Source organism: Odocoileus virginianus, chromosome 33, assembly GCF_023699985.2.
Source record: "Odocoileus virginianus isolate 20LAN1187 ecotype Illinois chromosome 33, Ovbor_1.2, whole genome shotgun sequence".
Classification (NCBI taxonomy): domain Eukaryota; kingdom Metazoa; phylum Chordata; class Mammalia; order Artiodactyla; family Cervidae; genus Odocoileus; species Odocoileus virginianus.
In genome coordinates, this window is record NC_069706.1 from 6608186 (window position 1) to 6628231 (window position 20046).

The following is a 20046-nucleotide window of genomic DNA, read 5'->3' on the forward strand; positions in this document are numbered from 1 at the left end:
TTAGCTTGTATTAAACCACTTTGCCAATGAGAAGATTGAGTCTCAGAGAGACTTTGTTGCTAAAGTTACAAGGAAGAAGTGAGAGGAGTCAGGCTTGAGACCCAGCTCTGCCTGGGTCGATGGCCTATCCTCTTAACTTCTATGCCTGATCACTTTCCTGCTAAAACAGTTCATGGTTATTTGCCAAGCTCTGAAATAAATCACTGGTATTTATTATCCAACCTGACCCTTGCTACTCTGAAAGTCATTGCATAGACAAGGATACTATGGCATTGGAAATAAGAGGCAAGTTTCAATTATTCCTATTCATTGATGGGGAAATATGATCATACAGTGAAACTTGCAACATATTTGAGATGACTAAGACGCATCACCTTTTTCTAAGTTGTTCACAATGATTGGAAACATGCTAGGTGCATGGAAAGTCTTTAGGGATTATGGGAGGAAGAAAAGATGAAAGAAAGGAAGGAAGGAAGAAAGGAAGGGAGGAGGGAAGGAGAAAAACTTAGGGAGAATGGCCCTTAAGACCCTCCTAGGACATTAGGTTGAGCACCGATAAATTGATGCTTTCAGATTGCAGTGCTGAAGAAGACTCTTGAGAGTCCCTTAGACAGAAAGGAAATCAAACCAGTCAATCCTAAAGGAAATCAACCCTGAATATTCTTTGGAAGGACTGATGCTGAAGCTGCAGCTGCAATACTTTGGCCACCAGATACGAAGAGCTGATTCATTAGCAAAAGACCCTGATGCTGGGAAAGATTGAAGGCAAAAGGAGAAGAGGGTGACGGGATGAGATGGTTGGATGACATCACTGGCTCAGTGGACGTGAGTTTGCGCAAACTCTGTGAGTTGGTGATGGGCAGCGGGGCCTGGCATGCTGCAGTTCATTGGGTTGCAGAGTTGGACACGATTTAGCAACTAAACTACAAAGATTCCCCTAAGTCAGCACCTGGAGAAGGGACAATGAAGCTATCTCTTTGCTCCAAGGTAGGGTGGAGGTGAAAATCAAAGGTTTCGAAAAGGATCCAAACACGTAAACCTGTGATTTGAACCTGGAGAAGCATTTGAAGGGAAGACTCGATCCCTACAACAGGCGACACATTTGTCTCACCCAGAGAAGACAGATCCTCTTCTGCTCAGCCCATTGCAAGGGACAGAAACTTGGGCCCACTGTTGCAGCTAGCCTTTTCTTTCATTCTCTTTTATTAAAAAACTGACAATCTGGATTTTTATAAATTATTATTTATTTACTTTTTTACTTTCTGATTGTACCTCGTGGCCTGTGGGATTTTAGTTCCCCAACCAGGGCTCGAATCAGTGCCCCTTGGAGTGGGTGCACCGAGTCTCAAGCTCTGGATCACCAGAAATGTCCTTGACAGTCGGGATTTTTATGTGCAACCTCCTGATTTTTCAAAGTTGACAGCTAAGTCCTCTTATTTTATTTTTTAAATATGACCTAGGATGAGCCAAACTTGTTTGTGAGCCTGCTGTGCCCCACAGGCTGCAGAGGTTCAAGGTCTCTGCTGCAGAAAAACCAAAGGGCAAGAGGTGGCCAGACTGCAAAGGATCAACTGCTGAGACAGAGAAGAACAAAGTGAGGGAGGAATCAAGAAGACGGTTGCTGGATTTCTCTCCTACTTTACAGCTTACAACCCAAAGGCTTGCTGGTATCAGCTCTTGAAGATGAACTGGGGACATCTTCACAAGCATGTGGACCAAGAATAGTCAGTGATCCATCCTGGCAACTGTGGACTTTGTAGATTCCGCTGTTGGAGGGAAAAAAAAGGTTGTCAAAACAGAAAGAAATTGCAGACCAGTCCCCCTGGCAGGACGTGAGCTCTGTTCTTTGTTAAAGCAGGCATTTGATGGCTGACAGTTTATTCTTTTTCTTCCTCTTCTTTTCCCTTTAGACTCTGGGGCATAAGGGACTGAGCACAAACTGGCAGTGAACGATATCCCTCCCCACTTTGGATGATTATATTCGTTAATAATGATTATCGCTTCTATGTGATATTTGCATGATAAACTATGGACATCTGGTGGCGTGTGCCTGTGCGTGTGGGGTTTGTTAGGAAACAGAAGCGAGCTAAACGCTGATGAAATGTGAAATCTAACCGCTTGGACTAAAAATAAAGTCGGCAGGCTTTAGGGTTTCTGCACGCCAGCAATTCTGAATGGCTCACATACGCTGCCTTAGTTAGTTACCGTGGAGACACGTGGCCGGGCCGATGTGGAGCGGAGTTCACACTTTGTGGGCCTGGCCCCTGGGGGTCCCATTACAGAATTTCGTCTGTTTAGAAATATTTTGTAATAAGGCCCCTGGTGTCACTGATTAGTAATAAAATGTGCAACTGCCTTCATCAGCATCTCCCTCAAATTTGTCTTTTATGGAAATGAACCAGCATGCTTTCAGGTAAAAGATGGTGTGTGTGTGTGTGTATGTGTATACACACACACATCCATAGATAGATTTAATTTCAATATGTATTTAAATATGTGCAGAGAATTTTATCTTCCGCAAGCTGTTCGGTTGCAGTTGGTTTTTTTTTCTCCCCAGAAAATTTTGTACTTTTTTTTTTAACCTGCAGAGTCGACTGAAATTTCTAAATGACGTACAAAGCAACGTGAATTTCTTGAGGCCAAACCCAGTGTGAATTTCTGAAAGTAAAGATACAGTGAAGGGTGCATGAAGCGTGGGAGCTTGCGGTGTGTTTTCTTGTAACGTGCGATTTTAGACAATGGGTGATTCTGAGCATGGCTAGAATCATGAATTCCGGTGTCCTGGGAGGGAAAACCTTTATCTGGTAGAAAATATCGTGTTGTTTCAGTGCTATTTGGGTACCACTCACATAAAGGGTCTAAGAGTGAAGAGACGACTATGATTTTTACTGTTGTTTTGTTTTCACCTATTCTGAGTTGCCAGGAGAGAATGCCCTCCCTGCCCTCCCCCATATGTGCCGGCTTGTGGCTTGCTTTCTTTCCAAAGTGTTCATCTAAATGTCTCCGGTAGCAGAGAATGGAATGCTCTTTTCGGCTAATGGTTTTCAGCCTGTTTCAGGAAGACCTGCCGTTTAACACTCCCTGGCGGACTCAACAGTGTGTTAGAAGGCTGTGCATCACAGAAGCGCCGGAGAGCCTGGCGTTTTCTCTACAAAGCTGAGCTGCTCTCTGCAGCCGCCCGGGGCCACACTGACTGGTCTGAGTTTCGAGCTGTTCTTTTTTTCCTTTTTAAAATTTATTTATTTATTTTAATTGGAGGAGAATCACTTTACAATATTGTGATGGTTTTGCCATACATCAACATGAACTGGCCGAAGGCATACACGTGTCCCCTCCAGACTGAAACCCCTCCCGCCACACCTTCCCTCCAGGCTGTCACAGAGCCCCTTTGGGTGTCCTGCGTCCTACATCAAACTCCACTGGTTATTTTACATGTGGCAATGTATATGTTTCAATGCTATTCTCTCAAATCACCCCACCCTCTCCCTCTTCCACTGAGTCCAAAAGTCTGTTCTTTACATGGTGTTTGCTTTGAGCTCTTCCTGTAAATTAGAACCGTGGTGATGCAGAGTGATCTTTGGTTCCACAGTTCATCAGACCTACCTGGGATGCACTTCTCCGAATGGCTCTGAACCTCTTCCTCATCTGAAAAGCTGAAGGACTAATACCTACTTCATCAGGACTTTGGAAAGATTAAAAAGGATAGATCTCCGTATAAAGTCTCCAAAACGTTGCCTGGAGCAAAATAAAAATGTAGAAGGATCAAAGTGATTAAAAGTTAAATAAAGCGCTTTCTGTTATCATACACTGGGTGGTGAGCAATTGATAAGCATTTTCTTGTTTTTGGCTCACTGTGGTTCTTTAAGTAACATAATTCTTCCCATTTTACAGGAAAGATAAAAATAGTTTCAGGGACTTCCCTGGTGGTCCGGGGCTTAAGAATCCACCTTCCAAGACACGAGATGCCCACATGCCATGGGGCAACTAAGACCACACGTCACAGCCAAGACCCGACACAGCCAAATAAATAAGTAAAAAATTAAAAACTAGACACTCAGAGAAGTGCATGGCTGTAGATTTACAAGGCCAGTTAAATCAGGATTCAGATCTAGAGCTGACTAACTTAAAGACTCCACTTGTAAGTAAAATGCCAAGCCCTGTTGTTGTTAATAAGTGATGATGCTCTTTGGAAATTTTGCCCATGAGTGTTAGAGGGGATGGAGGATGGAACTGCAGCCTTAACTCCTGGGATGGATGGAATGTTTGCCAAAGATGGCAACTGTATGGAGGGAATGTTTACAGGAGAAAAGATCCCATTCAGAATCGAAACAGCAAAGAAACAAAGCAGATTGTGAGTTTTGGCAATTTCATGTTGGAATTCAGAACCAAGCTCATAAAATGGTCAAGGGTATTTGTGTGGGTAGCTCTTAGCTCAGGGTATCCACGGTGTGACTGAGGACATTCCTCTGGGGGATTCAGGAACTGAATCCTCTCCCTAGCCTTGGTAGCAAGGTTAAGAAGAGCCGTCTATGTGCTAGCAATGATGGGGACTGACAGATCGAAGGCAGTGTTGCTCTTCTGCTCAAAAGAAACATCATTTACATCACAGATGAAGTGTAAGAAAATCTAGTCAATGTAGCAAAGGCCTTGTTCTCCAAACATAGCTTCAGTGAGCTTCAGAGGATAATTTTAAAGAAAATATAATATCGAAACCAGGTTCTTGCTCTTGGAGGCTCACATTCTGGGGTAGTGTGCTGAACAGCGCTTTCTCTGATGATGGTAGTGTTTCATATCTGCATTGTCCTCTATAGCTCTGGAGCTCTTGACACAGGGCTTGGGTAATTGATGACCTGAATGTTTCATTTTTATTTAATTACCTGAATGTTAAGTCTAATGAGACATGTATGACCAGTGGCTACCATTTTTGGCAGCATGGATCTGGATAATGAGGTGGTGGTGGTAGGGAAACCAGTGAGGATGATGAAGCTCTAGCCTTGGAGTTTATAGGAGGTGCTGGCATCTGTGTGACCTTGGGAAAGTTAAATAACTTCTCTGAGCCCAAAGTAGGCATCGGTGAAATGAGACTAGTTATGATAAAAGAGTGATGGATTCCCATGTGGTTGGGATATTCTATATAAAGGTCTTTACAAAGTCTAAAAGAGTTTTAATAAAATACCAGCCATTATTATTTATTGTCAATTATATTGTCATTGTCATCATTATTTTGTAATCAAAGAATGCAGACGTTGCTGTGAGGTCACTGAGTTCAGAATGATTCCCTGAGCAGTGATTGGGACAGAGAAGATGATCACAGACTGTAACTCACAGAGGTAGCGGCATTTTAGCTTCATTGTGTACCATGGATAGCTGTGTAATCGTTCCACAAGAACTGGAGAGCTGTATAATTGTTCAACAAGAAAAGGTTGAATGATCCGGATGCAGAGTGTGCTTGGCTAAGGCACTGGCTTTTTAAAATATTTATTTTTAATATTTATTTACTTGGCTGCGTTGGGTCTTAATTGTGGCATTCAGGATCTTCGTTGCCATGTATGGGCTTCTCTAGTTGTGACATGAGGGCTCAGTGGTTGTGGCACGTGGTCTTCGTTGCCCCGAGGCATGCAGGATCTTAGGTCCTTGACCAGGGAGCAAACTCACATCCCCTGCATGGAAGGCGGATTCTTAACCACTGGACCACCAGGGAAGTCCCAAAACATTGGCTTCTCAACTAATCTGGCTTGTTTGGGAAATTGGGGAACCACATGCCCCCTGAAACACCCAAGTTGCTTGTTTTTAGTTTTTTTTTTTTTACAGAAACATTTTAAATAAGCATTTTATGTTACCCTCTGATTCCTTAAGCAGAGTTCACCCAACACAATATGACTTCTCTGAAATGCTCAGTTGCTATGTCCAGCTTTTGCCACCCCGTGGACTGCAGTACACCAGGCTCCCCTGTCCTTCACCATCTTGAGGAGAAATATCTTGCTCACTCTTTGTGGAAGTATATTTATATTTCTAGATCCTCCTGCAGTAGAGAAACATTATGTTTACCTTTTTCTGATTACTTTGTTAGAAGTCTGTTACTAACAGACTAAAAGCTAAATGCAATGTGGGACCATGGCTTGTACCCTGCTTGAAAAATGCTGTAAGGTACATTATTAGGAAAATTTTCTAAATTTAACTATGGACTGAGATAATGATATTGTATCAACACTTAGAGTCCTTGAATTTCATAATTCTATTACTGTTTCCCTGGTGGCTCAATCGGTAAAGAATCTGCCTGCAATGCAGGAGACCTGGGTTTGATCCCTCGGTCGGGAAGAGCCCCTGAAGAAGGAAATGACCACCCACTCCACTGTTCTTACCTGGGAAATCACATGGACAGAGGAGGCTGGTGGGCTACAGTCTATGGGGTCACCAGAGTCAGAAATGACTTAACAACTAAACCAGCACCACCACCATCACCTTTCCTGTTCCACAGCAGAGAGTTCCTTCTTAGAAGATACAGGCTGAAAATTGTTACTGAAGGGCCACAGCAGCTATGATTTGCTCTCAAATGATGCAGGAAAACAATGTATATATGTATATATAGACACATACATGCATGCATGTATATATGTGTGCATCCATGCACACATATATGCATTGAGAAAGCAAGAGTGGTAAAAAGACAGTATGGCAGTGTTAAAATATTAATCATAAATGTAAGCAAAAGGTATCTAGATAATCATTACTTTCTTGCAACAAAGAACAGGATGTTTCTAAAATAAAATTGAGGTCCCATCCCCAGAATAAGAGGAAGAGGATGCTGAAAGGCGAATAGCAATTGTCTAAGTTACACTTAACTTCCTCTCATTGCAGAACAAAAGTCCTGAAGCATTAATGTGAGCATCTGCTTAAACTAGCATTAAAGTTTGAGCAGCACTTTGTGAACTCAAAGCAACCTTCACATGTGAGGCTCTATAAAGCCATTCCAACTTCTTTCTCCTGTTTAGATGAAAGACAGTGAATGCACTGGCTGATCTTAACACACATCAATTAATTTAAATTGACTTAAGTGTTGTTCTCACAGAAACGGGTACTATTTGGATTGTTTTAAAAGACATCAATTTGTCATTAAAAAAGTTTGGTAGCTTTATTATTTTTTTCCCTCCAATTCCTTTAATGTCTATTTTGTTGGATGCTTAGCAACAAGAGGCTGGCCTGGGTAAGAGCTTCTTTGCCAAGATAAAAATAATCTAAAATTTAGATGTGTCTGCAGTGATCATGGCTGTGTAAATTAATTAGCCACGCTGAGCCTGAATCAGCGTCTCTAAATTGATCTGGCTTTTATGCCGCTCTATTTTCTAAAATGTGTTCACCCTCAAAAGTAGCCACTCTTGTTATTACTTCCTTTTCCAGAAATTCACCGTTGGAAAGAAATTCTTCCTTTTTTTTAATCCCCTAATAAATACTGGAATTTGAATTTTGTGTCAGGAGCCAAAATGAAAGCCAGCTGCCAATGAGAAGAACATGAAAACAAATAAGAGATTATCTGTATACTTAAGGATGTTAATGTTCTTTTGTGGCGTTCCCTGGTAGTGCAGATGATAAACAGTACGCCTGCAATGCAGGAGACCCAGGTTTGATCCCTGAGTCAGGGAGATCCCCTGGAGAAGGGAATGGCAACCCACTCCAGTACTCTTGCCTGGGAAATCCCATGGACGGAGGAGCCTGGCAGGCTACAGTCCATGGGGTTGCAAAGAGTCAGACAAGACTAAGAGACTAACATTTTCACTTTACTTTTCAAAATATATATTAGGAGTTAAACTATATAATTTAAGCAAGCAGTGCCATGAGGCAAGACGGTTTTCATTGCCAAGAAACAATGACTACAGAGCTCTGTGGAAGTAACTATTCTTGGGTAAAAGAGAAGAATTTTGGAAAGAAAGGAGTTGATATAACAGTTTGGTATATGTCCTGCAGTCCCAAGTTCCATGCAAAAACTTAACATGTCTTTTTTAACAGCTGCATTGAGGTATTACTTATCTAATTAAAAATTTACTCGTTTTAAGTGTCCAGTGGTTTTTTTTTTAATGAATTTACAGAGCTGTTAAGCCATCACCACAGCACATTTTTAATCGAAGTATAGATGATTTACAATATTTCAGGTGTATAGCAAAGTGATTCAGTTATATATCTATATCTGTATATATATAGATGTATATAGATAGATATAATTTTTCAGATTCCTTTCTACTATGTTATTATATGATATTAAACATAGTGCTATACTTGCTGTATAGTCCTTGTTGTTTATATATTTATATATAGTAGGAAGTGTCTGTCTCACCCCCTGCTCTCCCCTTTGGTAACCATAAGTTCGTTTTCCAGGTTGGTAAATCTATGTCTGTTTTGTAAATAAGTTCATTTGTATCAATTTTTTATATTCTATGTATAATTGATATCACATAATATTTGTCTTTCTCTGTCTGACTTACTTTACTTAGTAAAATGATTTATAGCTTCATCCATGTTGTTGCAAATCCCATTACTTCATTTTTTATGGCTGAGTAATATTCCATCGTGTATGTATATCACATCTTCTTCCTTCCTCTGTCGATGGACATTTAGGTTGCTTCCCTGTTACAATTTTACAACATTTCCATCACCCTAAAATACTGCCTGAAGCTCTTTTTCAGTTAATCATTGTTCCCGCCCCAGTCCCAGGCAACCAGGAACCAATTTTCTGCCTGTCAGTTGCCTTTTCTTACCTTGTGTTAGTATATAGATGAGATCATACAGTATATAGTGCTTTGGATCTAGTTTTTTTTAGTGAACATGGTGATTTTGAGTTTTATCTATGTTGTGTTATGTCTCTGCTTTTTCCCTTTTTCTATTTTTGAATAATAGTCCACTTTATAGATAGACCACATTGTCTTTATCAAGCCATAAGTTAATGGACAAATTCTGGCTATTATGAATTACGCTGCTAGGAATAGTCACATGTGAATTTTCATATGGATATATGTTCTCATTTCTCCTGGGTACATACTTAGGAGTAGAACTGCTAGGACAGATGATAAACTTAGGTTTAGCTATTAAAGAAATTGCGTATCTTCCAAAGTGGTCACATCATTTTGCATTCCCACCAGCAGTCTGAGGGAGAATTTTCCCTGCCTTAATTTTATTTATCATGTGACTCTGTCAGGGAGGGATTTGGTTAGAAAAGAGAGGTGGATTGGCTTGCCCATGATTATGCATCCCATAGTTGCAGAGGCTGAATTTTAACCCAGATTGGACTGCCTCTAAAGTATTCTGTACCCCTATGCTCCAGGATTTTGAGGCACTCTTTTAAGGAGGATTTTGAGGCACTCTTTTAAGGAGGATTTTGAAATCTGAGTTCAAAGGGAAATAAGGATTGATTAGTAATGTCTGCAAAGAACATAGACGAGGAGATCCTGTGGCAGCCGTTTGCCATCACCAGACTAGAGCCCTTGGTCCCACTCTCTGCAATTCTATGGGATTCCTCCATTGATTCTTCACCACTGTTCTTTAGACAGGATGTAATATTGTATGATTATTAAAGAATTCTCTTCTCAACTCCTCTACCATGAGGAACATTACCTTTCTATGAAACTCACTGCTTTATACCATAATTTGTGGTTAAATCTTTTATTTCCCAATGGGCTGAGAACAGCTAATAGAAAGATGCTTTATTCTGCTCAGTAGCTCTGCCCAAGAACAGGGTGTCTGGCCTAGGAAAGGTACTCAATCAATGTTGCTTGGTCAAAAGATTGCAAGAGTAAATGTGAGCATAACACTAGATCTCTCCTTTCCATTTTAAACATGGTAAAGCAAAGAGATGGAGACTTTGAATAATGGACCAAATCCACAGGGCCAAAGGAAGATGGAAAGGAGCCTTGAGCCCCCAGATTTCTTAATCATTGGGCACTAGCTCACTTCTTGAGAAAAATTGGCCTCTGTCTGTTACTATTAAACGATTGATGCGGCCTGTTAAATTCTGCTGATGCTGGGCTGTGCTGAGACTAAGGTGTCCAAGATGCACAGCTCCCTCTTGGTTTGTAATGAACAGGCCATGGTTTGTGTGATGTGCAGAGAGGAAAACACTATAGGGAGGTTATTTCAGCAACATTTAAACACAGATGAAAAGATAATATTTTTGACCCAATGCAACCTGTTGGTGGGGTGGCCTATGAATATTGTATAATTATATAATCAACAAAGAAGGATGCAACATGACATAATTCACACAGCATGACAACTGAGTCCACCCTCCTCCTTTTTCTCATCTTCCTCCTGCTTCTTCCCTCTCGTTCTCTCTCACCAAAAATATCAAAGAAAACATGTTAATAATAGTCACTAATAGGGACTTCCTTGGCAGTCCAGTGGTTAAGGCTTCACCTTCTAATGCAGAGGGTGTGGGTTGATCCCTGGTCAGAAAGCTACTATATGGCTCTCAGCAAAACAGAACAGAACAAAAAACAAAACCCAAAAAACCCCATAAAACAGTAACCATGTTGTAACAAATTCAATAAAGACTTAAAAAAAAATGATCCACTTAAAAATAATCTTTAAAAAAGTCACTACTCGATGATGGAGTGGTGCTGTATCTTCTTTTTCCCCTTGTGTTTTCAAATTTTTCTTATTTTTCTCATTGCAATTAATAAATGATTGGTAGAGAAATTCCTCGAGACAATGTAAATATCTTGTTCTCCATCAATCTTTCATCCACTGAGTTCAGCATCCACTGGTGATTTTCTAAGTCTGTTATTCTTTCAGAATTTATTGTCAGTTTCAAATTAACAGCATCCCCATTTCTTTTCCTAATGAATTCATAGATATCATTATGGACTTGTAGGTTTTTATGTTATGAGTCATCAGCTATTGCTATCATTATATATCTAATGCTCAAATTGTCCCAGATTTGACCAGTATGAAACAGTTCAGAGGACTTAGACTTTTATCTCATGGGCAATGGAATACATATAGCACGGTGTTAGGCAGATGAGTAAAATGGTCACATTGGCTTCTTTTTTTTTTTTTTAATAGAGTCCTTCAAGAGAGCCTTTATTTAAAAAAAAATCATTGTTTGGCTGTGCTGGGTTTCTGTTGCTTGGGCTTTCTCTAGTTGCGGCAAGTGGGGGGTCCTCTCCAGTTGCGGCGCGTGGGCTCTGGGGTATGGACTCAATAGTTTGGCCGTGGGCTCTGGGGTATGGACTCAGTAGTTTGGCCGTGGGCTCTGGGGTATGGACTCAGTAGTTTGGCCGTGGGCTCTGGGGTATGGACTCAGTAGTTTGGCCGTGGGCTCTGGGGTATGGACTCAGTAGTTTGGCCGTGGGCTCTGGGGTATGGACTCAGTAGTTTGGCCGTGGGCTCTGGGGTATGGACTCAGTAGTTTGGCCGTGGGCTCTGGGGTATGGACTCAGTAGTTTGGCACACAGGCTTAGTTGCTCCGCAGCTGGCTGACTCTTCCTAGACCAGGGATGGAACCCGAGTCCCCTGCATTGACAGGTGGATTCTTACCCATGGCAACACCAGGGAAGCCCCCTCCCCAGACTTGCTTGCTCTTTGACAAATTACTTCATCGGAGGCATGGTGATTGGGTGGGCGGAGGCTTTTTAAGGAGAGATGAGGGAACTAGTGTTACCAATCAAGAGTGTTGGAAGGTCACGCTGGAGGTTCTTTATCTCTTTATTCTTCTAATTCATGTGTGTGTTTATCTTTACTCGGTGAGTCTCTGTCTTTTGCATGTCTATGTGTGTGTTTCTGTGTGTCCCTCCCAATGTCTCTCTTGCATCTGAATACATAGTTTCCTTAACAGTGTGTCCTTTTTTCCCCCAACGATTGTACACTGATGCCTTTGGAAATTTTCTGAAATACTTTCCTTTTGCTATGGTAATAAGCCTTCAAAAACATAATTGAATTCAGATATTAAATACTGTAAGCACTATCATTTAGCTTCTGATGAAAATGTGCATTATTGTGTTCGAAACGCCAAAAAAAAAAAAAAGCGGTGAATCAAAACATTTCCCCCCACTTCCTCCTGTGAAGTCTTTGTATGGAATAACTCAATCTCTTTTAGGCTGCATTCTCTGTGATGTGGGAAATAGAACCAGGGCCATTATGCAGCAATAAGATGTGGTTTCCAATTCTGAAGCTCGGTGGGGATCTGCTCCATGGTAGGTTTTATCACCTTCTGAGGTGCCAAGTATTGCTAACAGGGGGAGCACAAACTCTACTCTTAGTGGGAGGCCCGTTTGGGGACAGGACATGAGATTTGGAGTGATCCCTTCACTTGTGCATTCAATCAAACAATTCTTATTGATCCCACGCACTGGTCACTCCAGTCAGTGCTGGGGTTACAACACCAGATAAGAATGACAGGGTCGGACTTCACAGAGTGCTAACCCCACCTCTGCTCCTGGGACGGTTTCCTTTTTAACAAAGCCACTTAACTTCCTTGACTCTCCTTTCTCATCTGTGCAGTGCAGTGAAGCCTATTGGGGCAATTTCAAACGAAATCAGGGGCACAGTAGGAGTTCCCTGAGAGGTGGGTCAGGCTGGTTGTCGTCTTTTCAATCTCTTCTCCAGGTGGTGTTTCTGTCACTGTGTCTTGAGATGGTCTTCCCTTTTCTTCTTGGTTGATACACGAGCTCTGTGCCTTGTAGATTATGCTCTCAGGTAGCCATGAAATCCTGCATTTCTTAGATGTTATGCACAAAAAGTTGGTCTTATTATCGCACAAGCTTTTTTTTTTTCCCCAAAAAATAAAGTAGGAGTTGTCACAGGAAAAGGGAAGCACTTCCTCTGTCTCTTGATGTCTTCACCCTGGTCCCTTTCTGTAGGATGTGGATGATTATGTAGAGAGTTGGGAGAGGGATAGAATTGAGAAAAACTGAAAGCTCTGATGAGTGGGAGTCTTCTTGAGAACTCTGTGAGTCTTGTTCAAAATACATACTCAGAAACAGACTTGAGGAGCTGTCGTCACTCCCTCTTGGAGATTTTCCTGGTATGAAAATAATAAAATAGTCCACATTGATCTCAGTGATTCAGAAGTTTACCTTCTCCAACTTCCGATGCTGTCAGATGTGGCCTGGGGCTAAATTCTAGCTGAGGGTTAAAGAGTGCTGGGGGTCTTCCGGAACTCTTCCTTAAAGGAATGGGGTATGTCATTTCTCTGCCTTTCCTCCTCCTTCTTTTTTTTTCCTTCTCTCCTTCTTGTTGACTGGGACATGCTTGAGAAGGCCAGAACTGAGCAAGCCCTCTGCCACCATGAGGTCTATGTGCCAAGGATGGTAGATGAATAAGGTAGGAACAGCCTGGGTATCTGAAACCATGCAGCTGCTGTTCTAGTCTTAACTTACCAACCTCTGTGCTGTTTCTCCAAGAGACAGAAATAAATTAATTTCCTTTTTTCCTTCTTTCTTTAACTTTTTTTTTTTTTTTTTTGGTGGCAAAAGTCACATTAAAGCTTCTGTGGTTGCTCAGTGGTAAAGAATCGCCTGCCAATGCAGGAGCAATGAAGGAGATGCAGGCTCGATCCCTGGACTGGAAAGATCCCCTGGAGGAGGGCATGGAAACCTACTCCAGTATTCTTGCCTGGAAAATCCCATGGACAGAGGAGCCTGGCAGGCTACAGTCCATGGGGTCGCAAAAGAGTCAGGCATGACTTAGTGACTAAAAAACAACAAAAGTCACATAATATAAAATGTACTATTTTAACCATATTTAACTCTACAGTTCAGTGGACTAAGTACATTCACCTTGCTGTGTAACTCTCACCACCATTCGTCTTCTGAATTTTTCACCTTCCTAAACTGAAACTGTCCACACTAAACAAAAACTCCCCACTCCCTGTCTCCCCCTCTCTAGCCCCTGACATTTAACAATGCACTTTCTGACTATATGAATTTGACTATTCCAAGTACCTCATATAAGTGGAATCAAACAATATTTGCCTGCACATAATGTTTATTGGAGTGCATTTTAAAGTTAACTTAATGTATGTCCTTGTGGCTCACCAGGTAAAGAATTCACCTGCAAAGTGGGAGACCTGGGTTCAATACCTGGGTTGGGAAGATCCCCTGGAGAAGGGAAAGGCTACCCACTCTTCTATTCTAGCCTGGAGAATTCCATGGACTGTATAGTCCATGGGGTCGCAAAGAGTCGGACACCAGTGAGTGACTTTCACACGAACATATGTCCTGTGAACAGATCATACCTTTCTTTTCCCATGTGCTATATACAGTATGCTCTCATTAATTATCGTATACCTAGCAGTGTATCGGAACCTGTCATTACATCCTTACTTTAAACAAGAAGAAATCATTGCAGCGAAGGTATACAGCTTACCAAAGTTCCCAGTGGCAGGTCTGTGAGTAGAATTCAGCTTTCCTGATTTGAAGAAGAAATCTCTCCAATAATGTCAAACTTTCACTTTTTAATTCTGGGTCACGTGTGAAATAGGAACTATTGGACAGTGGTAAAATATATATCGCTGAGATGGGTAGAAGGTCACCAGCAAATGGCAACAGGAAGGAAATTTCAAAGAAATGCATCTAATGTACTATGGGTATTCTGGAGCTAGTGGTTACCCCGAAATTAGTAGATTTTTCTCCTCCTTTTTTTTCCTAAGAATGAAATAAGACAAATTGAGAGATTAATCCATTGGCCGATATTGATTTCCTTGAAAATGGCTGGCCTGGGGGGGAGGAGCCAAGATGGCGGAGGAATAGGACGGGGAGACCACTTTCTCTCCTACAAATTCATCGAAAGAACATTTGAATGCTGAGCAAATTTCACAAAACAACTTCTGATCGCTAGCAGAGGACATCAGGCGCCCAGAAAAGCAGCCCATTTGTCTTCAAAGGGAGGTAGGACAAAATATAAAAGATAAAAAGGGAGTCAAAAGAGCTACGGACGGAGACCCGTCCTGGGAAGGGAGTCTTAATAGAGGAAGTTTCCAATCACCAGGAAACCCTCGCACTGGCGGGACTGGGGGAAGTTTTTGGCAACCTAACTGGGAGGAAAAATTAAATAAGGCCCACAGATTACGTGCCTAAAACCAACTCCCAGCAGAAAAATACCCCAGATGCCCGCACCCGCCAGCAACAAGCGGGGGCGGAACGGAGAGGAGCGGGCGGCATTGCTTAGGGTAAGGACCGGCCGGAAGGCCCTGAGAGCAATCGGAGGGAGCCTTTTTTAAACTGTGGGATAGCAAGGGACAAAATCAACCGGCCGAAACACACTGCCGGCGGTTCGCAAAACAAAGGGACTGAGAAACTCCAGAGAAGAGCCGGCCCATCCCCGCTGGAGGTAGGAGGCAGGGGGGAGGGGAAAAGGGGCAAACTCAGCCCCTGAGAAGCCACCCCCTCCCACACTGCAAACAGGCCTCCGGATTCTAGCTAAAGACTTCCTGAGACCCGACTGGCGGTGCGTGCTGGGGCCGCGGAGGGAAAAAGCGCGCCGTACCCGGGGAGATTGCGCCCAAGCCTTTGGCTGCCTGAGCCGCTCAGGCCGGGGAAGGCACAAAATGCAGGCGCAACCGAATCCGCGCTTTTATGGAGTACCCGAAAACTGGAACCGCACTCAACGCAGGGCCCGCTCCATATAGAGCAGCCGGGAGCCTGAGCAGTGTAGACGGGGAAAGCACTGACACCCGTGAGCGGGGCAAACCCAGTGTGGCCGGAACACGGTGAGCGCTATCCACACAGAGCGGTATCTGTCTGCAGCGCCCCGCCCTCCCCGTAGCAGGACTGAACTGAACTAGAGAACCTAAATAAGAGATCACCTCCGCCCGCCTGTGTCAGGGCAGAAATTAGACACCGAAGAGACGGCAAATAGAAGCCAAATAAACAAAGGGAACCACTTCAGAAAGGACCGGTGCAACAGATTAAAATCCCTGAAGGTAACACCGACTACACGGGAAGGGGCCTACAGATATCAAGAAGTGTAAGCTGGAAAGAGGAGCTATCTGCAATTGAACTGAACCTACACTGACCGCAACAACTCCAGAGAAATTCCTAGATATATATGTATTTTTTTTTTAATTAAAAAAAATTTTATTTCCTTATTTTTTATTTTTTCTCTTTTATTTTCTTTTAAAATTCCCTATTACTCCCCCATTACTCCTCAACTTTCATTTTCATATATTTTTATGATTCTTTTTAATTAGGAAAAAAAATTTTTTAAATTTTTTTTTCTTGTTTTTCTCTCCTATTTCCTTTTAAAATCCTCTAATACTCCTCTATTATTCCTTAATTTTCATTTTCATTTCACTTATAACCTTGCCAAAAAAAGAGAGAGAAACCCTATTTTTAAAACAAACTTCATATACATTTCTAAATGTTTTGTGTGTTTTTGTTTTTGTTTTTAAATATTGTATTTCAAAGAGTCTAACCTCTACACTAGATTTTTAATCTTTGTTTTTCAGTATGTGATATAAATTTTGGACATTTAAGAATCCAATATTCAGTTCCCATTTCTATTCAGGAGTGTGGTAATTACTCTCCCACTTTTGACTCTCTGTTTTCCACCTCAGAACACCTCTGGTTCCTCCTTTCCCCTTCTCTTCCCAATCCAATTCTGTGAATCTTTGTGGGTGTCTGGGCTACGGAGAACACTTTGGGAACAGATAACTGCGTAGATCTGTCTCTCTCCTCTTGAGTCCCCTTTTTCTCCTCCTGCTCACCTCTATCTCCTTCCTCCCTCTCCTATTCTTCATGTAACTCTGTGAACCTCTCTGGTTGTCTCTCACAGTGGAGAATCTTTTCACCATTAACCTAGAAATTTTATTATCGGTGCTGTATAGTTGGAGAAGTCTTGAGACTATTGGAAGAATAAAACTGAAATCCAGAGGCAGGAGACTTAAGCCCAAAACCTGAGAAAACCAGAAAACTTCTGACTACATGGAACATTAAGGAATAAGAGACCATCCAAAAGCCTCCATACCTATACCAAAACCAACCACCACCCATGAGCCAATAAGCTCCAGTACAAGACATACCACGCAAATTCTTTAGCAATGCAGGAACATAGACCTGAGTGTCAACATACAGGCTGTCCAAGTCACACCTAACACATAGACCCATCACAAAACTCATTACTCGACACTCCATTGCACTCCAGAGAGAAGAAATCCAATTCCACGCACCAGGATGCTGACACAAGCTTCCCTAACCAGGAAACCTTGACAAACCAATCATCCAGCCCCACCCACTGGGTGAAACCTCCACAATAAAAAGGAACCACAGACCACAAGAATACAGAAAGCCCACTCCAGACACAGCAATCTAAACAAGATGAAAAGGTAGAGAAATACCCAACAGGTAAAGGAACATGAAAAAAGCCCACCAAGTCAAACAAAAGAGGAGGAAATAGGGAATCTACCTGAAAAAGAATTTAGAATAATGATAATAAAAATGATCCAAAATCTTGAAAACAAAATGGAGTTACAAATAAATAGCCTGGAGATAAAGATTGAGAAGATGCAAGAAATGTTTAACAAGGACCTAGAAGAAATAAAAAAAAGTCAATTAAAAATTAATAATGAAATAAATGAGATCAAAAACACTCTGGAGGGAACCATGAGTAGAATAACAGAGACAGAAGATAGGATAAGTGAGGTAGAAGATAAAATGGTGGAAATAAATGAAGCAGAGAGGAAAAAAGAAAAAAGAATCAACAGAAATGAGGACAACCTCAGGGACCTCTGGGACAATATGAAACGCCCCAACATTCGAATCATAGGAGTCCCAGAAGAAGAAGACAAAAAGAAAGGCCATGAGAAGTTACTCGAGGAGATAATAGCTGAAAACTTCCCTAAAATGGGGAAGGAAATAGCCACCCAAGTCCAAGAAACCCAGAGAGTCCCAAACAGGATAAACCCAAGGCGAAACACCCCAAGACACATATTAATCAAATTAACAAAGATCAAACACAAAGAACAAATATTAAAAGCAGCAAGGGAGAAACAACAAATAACACACAAAGGGATTCCCATAAGGATAACAGCTGATCTATCAATAGAAACCCTTCAGGCCAGAAGGGAATGGCAGGACATACTTAGAGTAATGAAAGAGAATAACCTACAACCTAGACTACTCTACCCAGCAAGGATCTCATTCAGATATGAAGGAGAACTCAAAAGCTTTACAGAAAAGCAAAAGCTGAGAGAATTCAGCACCACCAAACCAGCTCTTCAACAAATACTAAAGGATCTTCTCTAGACAGGAAACACAGAAAGGTGGTATAAACGTGAACCCCAAACAACAAAATAAATGGCAACGGGACCATACCTATCAATAATTACCTTAAATGTAAATGGGTTGAATGCCCCAACCAAAAGACAAAGGCTGGCTGAATGAATACAAAAGCAAGACCCCTATATACGCTGTCTACAAGAGACCCACCTCAAAACAAGTGACACATACAGACTAAAAGTGAAGGGCTGGAAAAAAATATTCCACGCAAACGGAGACCAAAAGAAAGCAGGAGTCGCAATACTCATATCAGATAAAATAGACTTTCAAATAAAGGCTGTGAAAAGAGACAAAGATGGACACTACATAATGATCAAAGGATCAATCCAAGAAGAAGATATAACAATTATATATGCACCCAACATAGAAGCACTGCAATATGTAAGGCAAATGCTAACGAGTATGAAAGAGGAAATTAATAGTAACACAATAATAGTAGGAGACTTTAATACCCCACTCACAACTATTTATAGATCAACTAAACAGAAAATGAACAAGGAAACAAAAACTTTAAAGGACACAATGGACCAGCTAGACCTAATTGACATCTATAGGACGTTTCACCCCAAAACAATCAAATTCACCTTTTTCTCAAGTGCACACGGAACCTTCTCCAGAATAGATCACATCCTGGGCCATAAATCTAGTCTTGGTAAATTCAAAATAATTGAAATCATTCCAGTCATCTTTTCTGACCACAGTGCAGTAAGATTAGATCTCAATTTCAGGAAAAAAATTATTAAAAATTCAAACATATGGAGGCTAAACAACACGCTTCTGAATAACCAACAAATCTTAGAAGAAATAAAAAAAAATCAAAATATGCATAGAAATGAATGAAAATGAAAACACAACAACCCAAAACCTATGGAACACTGTAAAAGCAGTGCTAAGGGGAAGATTCATAGCATTACAGGCCTACCTCAAGAAACAAGAAAAAAGTCAAATAAATAACCTAACTCTACACCTGAAGCAACTAGAGAAGGAAGAAATGAAGAACCCCAGGGTTAGTAGAAGGAAAGAAATCTTAAAAATTAGGGCAGAAATAAATGCAAAAGAAACTAAAGAGACCATAGCAAAAATCAACAAAGCTAAAAGCTGGTTTTTTGAAAAAATAAACAAAACTGACAAACCATTAGCAAGACTCATTAAGAAACAAAGGGAGAAGAACCAAAGTAACAAAATTAGAAACGAAAATGGAGAGATCACAGCAGACAACACTGAAATACAAAGGATCATAAGAGACTACTACCAGCAGCTCTATGCCAATAAAATGGACAACTTGGAAGAAATGGACAGGTTCTTAGAGAAGTATAATTTTCCAAAACTGAACCAGGAAGAAATAGAAGATCTTAACAAACCCATCACAAGCAAGGAAATCGAAACTGTAATCAGAAATCTTCCAGCAAACAAAAGCCCAGGACCAGATGGCTTCACAGCTGAATTCTACCAAAAATTTAGAGAAGAGCTAACACCTATCTTACTCAAACTATTCCAGAAAATTGCAGAAGAAGGTAAACTTCCAAACTCATTCTATGAGGCCACCATCACCCTAATTCCAAAACCAGACAAAGATGCCACAAAAAAAGAAAACTACAGGCCAATATCACTGATGAACATAGATGCAAAAATCCTTAACAAAATTCTAGCAAACAGAATCCAACAACATATTAAAAAAATCATACACCATGACCAAGTGGGCTTTATCCCAGGAATGCAAGGATTCTTTAATATCCACAAATCAATCAATGTAATACACCACATTAACAAATTGAAAGATAAAAAC

General features: G+C 41.2%; 1 long non-coding RNA gene across 1 annotated transcript; it reads right to left on the reverse strand.

The window, feature by feature from the left end:
- Positions 1–1289: 1289 nt before the first annotated feature.
- On the reverse strand, positions 1290–15000 carry LOC110133232 (uncharacterized). The gene is made up of 3 exons (XR_002312724.2): positions 14353–15000; positions 3604–3735; positions 1290–1766 (listed from the first exon to the last, which is right to left on the reverse strand). It is a non-coding gene; the product is annotated as an uncharacterized lncRNA (long non-coding RNA).
- Between the last annotated feature and the right edge of the window lie 5046 nt (positions 15001–20046).